Source organism: Sapajus apella, unplaced genomic scaffold (genome assembly GCF_009761245.1).
Source record: "Sapajus apella isolate SASKATOON/1434 unplaced genomic scaffold, GSC_monkey_1.0 scaffold18, whole genome shotgun sequence".
NCBI classification, from domain to species: domain Eukaryota; kingdom Metazoa; phylum Chordata; class Mammalia; order Primates; family Cebidae; genus Sapajus; species Sapajus apella.
This window is the reverse complement of record NW_022436958.1, coordinates 4331281-4338510: the sequence shown is the minus strand read 5'-3', so window position 1 is coordinate 4338510 and position 7230 is coordinate 4331281. Positions and strand designations below refer to the sequence as shown.

General features: G+C 38.2%; 1 pseudogene; it reads right to left on the bottom strand.

The window, feature by feature from the left end:
* Positions 1–347: 347 nt before the first annotated feature.
* LOC116556969 lies at positions 348–1105 on the bottom strand (annotated as a pseudogene).
* Positions 1106–7230: the final 6125 nt, after the last annotated feature.

The window sequence follows — 7230 nt, the reverse complement described above, 5'->3', positions numbered from 1 at the left end:
CTGACTGGAAGGGTAGACACGGTGGGGTCTGAACCCATTACCCTTTCCCCATCCAATCTGGGCCCCCCACAAGCCATTATCTGGCCCTCTGCATAAGACACTCAGCAAATCTGTAAGGTGTGGGATTCTGCCAACTCCCCACCTTGCCTCACCTTCCTCAGGTCTGGCAGGTGACCCAATCCACTGGGTACAGCCCCACCCCCGCCCTACCCCACATCTGGACAGACACATGGCAAATAAGGAAACTGAAGCCCGATGGGCTGGGGCACATCTGGTTGTTGTTGGGTTGGAGTCGTCTTGCAGAGGTCTTAAGACGGTCAGGCCTCACCCACCGTGGCCAGGTTGAGACTGTGTTTTTTAGATTATTCAGGTCACTCCAGGGTGAAGCATGATCCTGATCACACCTGACGGGAAAGCAGGCTGGAGCCTCAGAAGAGCTGGCACTGCACACTCAGGTACTTCCAGCAGTGAATCCAGGATCTGAACACCAGAGAGTAAGCAGGGAGCTCAGCCTGCAGCCCGCAGTTGTTCACAGCCATGAGGTCACTGACTAGCAAGAAGTGGTAGGTCAGCATGCTCACTGTGATCCCCATCACAAGCTTGGTGCAGCTCCGGATGGTCAGGGCCTGGCTGAGGCTGTCATCCACCAGGTGGAGGAAGTGGGCCGGCAGGTTATAGCCCCACAAGAAAATCACATCACCCAGGAGGTGAGGGATTACTCCAACAAAGAATCCCAGCAGGCCTTCCTCTGGAAATCTTCCCAGAGGATCTCAGCACACCACTGTACTTGCCCCCCCATCCCGCAAACTGGACCATCGCATTAAGAAGACACGCAGGGGGTGGGCCAACATGCGGGACACGCACTGCATCACCATTTGTAGGAGGTCTCCTTCACAACTTTCTTCAGGGAAGTATTCATATCAGCCTTGTTGGAAACCTACTCTAGCTCATCTGCAGGGAAAACCTTCTTGTTGTTACCCCGGGTCACAGTGGAGAGGGTGTTGGACATCAGCTGGTGGCTCAGGCCTTGGAACAGCCCTGGGTGTAACTTCTACTAAAAACGTAGATATTTTCCCAAACATTACACATTTCTGCAATGAAGGTATTAGCAGCTATGTTGCTGTCCCCTCAGAACCTGCCATGCCAGCTCCTCTCGCCTTTCTCCTTTTTTCTCTGCACTCCCAACAAACTTTTGATTTAGCTGTCACTAGCACTCTTTCTTTTCTTGAGACAGAGTCTCACTCTGTAGCCCAGGCTGGAGTGCAGTGATGCCAACTCAGCTCACTGCAACCTCCACCTCCAGAGTGCAAGTGATCCTGCTGCCTCAGCCTCCCAAATAACTGGAATTACAGACATGCTCCACGCTAGTTTTTACATTTTTACTAGAGGTAGGGATTCACCATGTAGGCCAGGTTGGTCTTGAACTCCTTATATCATGTGATCTGCCCACCTTGGCCTCCCAAAGTGGTGGGATTACAGACTTGAGCCACCACACCCAGCCTAGCACTCTTCTTTGGAAATCTGTTCATTTGAAACTTGTTTACATAAAGTTATTAAAATGCAGTGATAGATATAACACAACTCAGTGCTATCAAGTGAAAATATTTGCTTTGGAGAATTAAAAAAAGACAATATAGAGGCCAGAGTGAACACGAGCTATCAAGGACAGCAGTCTGGGACTAATAGAGTTTCTTCAAGGTGGTAGATCCTGCAGAAGGGGACTTCTGCTGTTAAAGGTGGGAAGCACTTTCATTCTACTCTCTATACATTAAAATATGCAGAAATAATTTTAGAGCATTTTTAAAGTAAAAATAATCCTTGGAATAAAAAGTAAAGCATCTGAAGTCAAAAACAAAGAAAATAACTTAGATGACATTAAGAATGTGGTCCTGAAGGCCGGGCGCGGTGGCTCAAGCCTGTAATCCCAGCACTTTGGGAGGCCGAGGCGGCTGGATCACGTGGTCAAGAGATCGAGTCCATCCTGGTCAACATGGTGAAACCCCGTCTCTACTAAAAATACAAAAAATTAGCTGGGCATGGTGGTGCGTGCCTGTAATCCCAGCTACTCAGGAGGCTGAGGCAGGAGAATTGCCTGAACCCAGGAGGCGGAGGTTGCGGTGAGCCACGCCCGGTACCCCCCCTCCGGGGGAAGAAAAAAAAAAAAAACTCTAAAAAAAAAAAAAAAAAAAAAAAAAAAAAAGAATGTGGTCCTGTAGTACAAGAGTTAGCATTAGCTGTCTGGAAAGATATGATTAACTATGAAGAAAGATCTGTGGTTAAAAATGAAAACATTAGTAAGTGACCTAGAAGCTATGCTTCTGTAACTCATTCATGACCAAACATAGCATAAGTTTATCATGTGTGTATGTAGTTTCCCTGTTTTCTCTACAAATTCCTTTATTTATACATTATTTGTAAAACACCACTTCAATTAGGTGATGTAGAAATGACAAAATACTATCTAGAAAACACTCTAATCTTCTCTATGTAAACGTTGTTCTTTATGTATCTTTCAGTGGTTCGGATTTGATTGCAGCCTGTTCAAGCTTCAATATTGCTGTTTACAGGTAAAAATACATCTTTCTTTTGAGGCTTAACCGATTATTTTTTTACTTGAAATGATCATTAGAATAGCATACATGTGATAGGGCAGACACATTTAAAATCAACCCAATAGAAAGGAATCTTGTGCACTTTTTAAAAATCGGAAGTGCAATCCTCGATGGCAGAAAAATGTGAAATATTACTTTAAATTACAGCCCTATTTTATTGTTACATAGCCCAAGTGCTGTTCTGCACATAAAAGAAAGTCCATAATTATTATAATTGCTTGCCATCATCAGATGCTTTATAATCATTAGTTGCTATATGAATTATAAACATGTTGATGAACAAAATAGTCACCATTAACATCATGGTCAATGGTAGGCTTCTCATTGCTAATGAAGTTTTTTAAAAGGAAATTCACGAATTCCCTCAAAGGAACTTGCTTTTTATTGGCCTCTTAAAATGTCTTCTAAATTCTATTATTAGAGGATAATGATAGCATGAGGGAAAAATAGATAGTCTGAGCAATGTGTACTTCAATAACTATAACCTGGGTAGTTGTGCCTAATGACAGGTTGTAAAATGGTCTTTGCATAGAATATTTCCTTTGATTATGTTGTTATTCCTCAGTTCACCAGGATAGAAAAGGGGAAAAAAATCACCCTGGCATGACTAGAGATGAGTTTTAATATTCCTTATATATAATATTCCTCTACACTCAGGAAAACAGTATTTTCCAGCACAAACCAAGTACAAATTCGTACTGAAAGAGCAGTTGGAAGATTGAATTATTATTACAGGTAGCTCATGTTAGAAGGCAATGATATTTATGGAGCACCACCTATGTGCTAGGTGCAGTGTTAGGTAATGTATATAAATGATTATATTCAGTCATCTATTAATAGAAGAGGACACTGGAGCTTAGAGAAGAGAGGACAATGGCTGTGAGACCTGGATGATTTGAACCCTGGTAATCTGACTCTGAAACTATACTCTGGTGACTCTCATAAATTATAAAACTTTGATTGCATTATTTATTTAAATATTTTACTTACTAAACATTTATGTATAACTTAATCTTTGTGGCAAACAATACAACTTATAGATTATAGTTTATTAGCTTTTACATTTCTCGAGAACAGTGATTCTGTTAGGCATTTGTGTTTCCCATGATGACTTTCAATAACTCCTAGGTGTTCAGTAAATACATATGAAACATATGTAGATAGGTCCTGTAAATATTCACTCCATTCCATAAAAGAAAAAATAAGAAAACTTTTTTAGTTTCTATGAACAAACCTTTCTTATGAACTGTAGTTTTTCATTATATCTTGGTGTTTTATGAAAATAGTGTCTCAGCATTAAAAACTTAATGATTACTTAAATTCTTTGTTGGGCATTCATCATTAACTTCCCTTACCATCCACATTTATATAATTCCATTTTAAGTTTTATTTCGTTTTTGTTATTCATCCTACATAAAAAATATTCTATCTTCGTTTTGCTTTTTGTTTGGCAAGTTTTTTTCTCTTAACCATTACTACTTTCTCTGTTATACATTTTGTTGTTGCTGTGCTACATCTTAAACAATAAACTTATTTAAATTCCCAGGATATTCTTGTGCAACATATTGTTTGCCTTTAATACTAATAAAGTAGTTTTACCTAAATGGATTCATTCACTTCTTCAATGGACATTTACTGTTGCCTTCTATATTCCAGGCACAGATTCTATGTGTCATTGCTAGGATAGTGAAGAAGATAAGCTATTTTTCCTTTTCTAGCAAATTAACTAATAATAAATAAAATTTTATTGTCAATAATATATGCCATCTAAAACACTAAGCAATGTAGGGCAATAGAGAGCGGTGAAGAAAGAACATGCTGTTTGGTGCCAGGGAAAGACTTGTGTGAGAAGATAAAATTTTGGCAGAGGAATAAACTAAGTGAAGGATGGAACCATGCAAACATAAGAGAAAGAACATTCTAGAAGAGACAGCAACAGAGGCAAAGGTCCTACAAGGGCACTGAGTTCTGAAGAACACTGGAGCTTTGGTGGAGTAAGCAGGGGAAGGCGGAGATAGGTGTTGGGAGAGGAAGATACAGGTCAGATCATAAAGGCTTTGAATTTTGCTCTAACTGTGATAGGAAGAAGAAAGATTTTGATTAAAGTTGTGATGAGGTCCCATTAACCTTTTAAATGGATTATTTAGCTATTATATGCAGAATTGAGCTACTGGAGGGCAAGGATATATACAAGGAATGGTTGAGGAGATGAAAATCCTGAATTTGGCACATATTTTTTTAAGGTAGAAATAGTATTACTCTTACCAATTGGTTGCGCAATATAGGCAATTGGAAGATGCCATAATTTAACGACACTGTCATATAAAACACAAAGAGTGGACCTTGATTTGGCATTAGAGAAACTATTCGAAGTACTTATTGACTTGCAAATATGGTGTTTAATGGCGGATAGAGATGTAAGTTGAGACAGAGAGTGCAGAACATACCCAGTGACACTGGCCACTGTTGCTGAGGCAAGAGAGATGGCTGCAGGAAAGTGAAGCTGGGAAATTAGAAAAAGGGAAGCAATTTCAGGATCATGGCATTTCATATTACCAAAGACTAAACCATGGCAAGGAAGAAAGACAGCAAGAAGGAAAAGAAAGGAAAGTAATCCACCAACCCCACATTCCATTCTCAATAAGCATTGGCAAGCATTCTTTGATATAGTCCTAATTACATTAGTAATACTATTGTTTCTCAGTTACCAAAGGCTTTCTAAGTTCCCTGAATTAGCCTATGGATATACTCATAGTTACTAAACATTCTCTGTATAGGAAAATTCATGCTTAGTTTTGAAAAGCTTGCTTATGAACAAACTTTATAAACATAAGCTGTCTGTAAACCCAGGAACTTCAAACACTCATCTCACTCTGTGAAGTTGTTTCCTAGCACATTCATATTTACAAGCTATGGGTAGGACCCTAAAATAGAATTATACAGCATGGGAGAATTGGTTTCCCACACTAAAATGGGAATAGAGCTTTCTTACACATGATTTACCTGTTTCCGTGATTGCAATTTTATTCAAACTGTAATATTGCAAAGAGTGGTTTTATAGGCCATTTAATATTATTTTTGCTAATAACAAAGAAGCACCTAGTTTCCCCTAATCTCATATCCCACACAGGTCTTCTGTCCCTAAAAATAGGCCTTCCCCTACTATCCTCAACTGTTTTTCTAGAAAATTGCTTTGAGAGTTTATTTTGGAATATAAATTATAACAAAGAACAAGGAACAGGAAAAAAAATGAAAAGGGAACTCATATAAACAATCTTCTTTAATCATAAAAATGGTTGTGCTCTCCAAGAGCAAAGGATGCACAGGAAGTCCATCAGAGTCAGTTTTCACTGGAAGTAGGGAGCAGTCGGCTAAAAAGGCATGAATAAATGAATAAATACATACGTACAATATGAAAACAAGTAAATGATTTACGTGGACAAATCACGATGATGTCATGATGTGAGGTGTCTGCTTCTGAGGGTTAAACAATGACAACAAACCATGGATTATGATGGAGACATAAATATTGAAGTAAAAATATTTAAGTGTCTGTGGGAATATTAACAATTTCAAGAGAGCAATTACGTCTGGCGAAGGAGAAAATAATGCAGTTAGAGATAGGTACACAAAGGTAGAAAGGGTATTTTACATTTTTATTTTTTAAAATCTAAAACAAATACAGAAAAAATGATTAAGATTTGGCACCAGGATCGGGGGGTATATGAGTATTCACCATATAATTTTCTATGCTTTTCTGTACTATGATTTTAAAATATCATAATGAAAATTATAAGGAAATACTCTAAATTTGCTAATAATAAATTTGAAAATCTGAAACGAAATAAGGAAACAATGACATTAGCTATTTAGTACCAGAGTTGATACTAAACTTTGAAAGTTTAAATGCTTTTTTCCTAAGAAACAAATTTTTACTATGCCATGAAAGAGCTCATTTCAAGCAGAATTTTTACCTGCTTTCTGGCAGCCTATAAATCCTTTCCATCTTTCCCCCTTAGCCAGAAGAATCCGCCTTGTACCGCATATGGTTAACATCCTACGTCCTCCACTTAACATTTTTAAAAGTTACTAAGTAAGAGCTGCTTCATACATGTGTGTCCTCCCTCTACGCTTCCTGGCTACTCATTGTTACGCATTTTATTTTAGTCTTACGCATAAGAGAGTAATGGGAAGAATGTAGAATGCATTTAATTTGGACTTCAACTTGGTTTTTACAATGTTCTTAAAATAATATAAACTGTTAGTTTTTTCTTTCAACAGAAAGGAGACCTTTCTGTGCAAGTTGGACATGTTGATTAGGAAGCAGAAAAGAGAAAGAGAGCAATGCCAAGAAAAACATGCTATTTTAACATCAAGCAACACAAAGGAGGCATGGGGTTATTTCCAGCCTGAAGTTGAGGCTGCATTTAGAGCAAAACTCTTGGAGCCAGATATTTTTTTTTTTTAAATTAAAGCGACATTCATATAAATAAAATTAATCATTTTAAAGTGAACAATTCAATGACATTTAGTATTGAATCAACAATGTTTTGCAACCGCCACTTCTATCAAGTTCCAAAACATAACTGAAAAAGAAAACCTGTGCCCATTGAGCAAT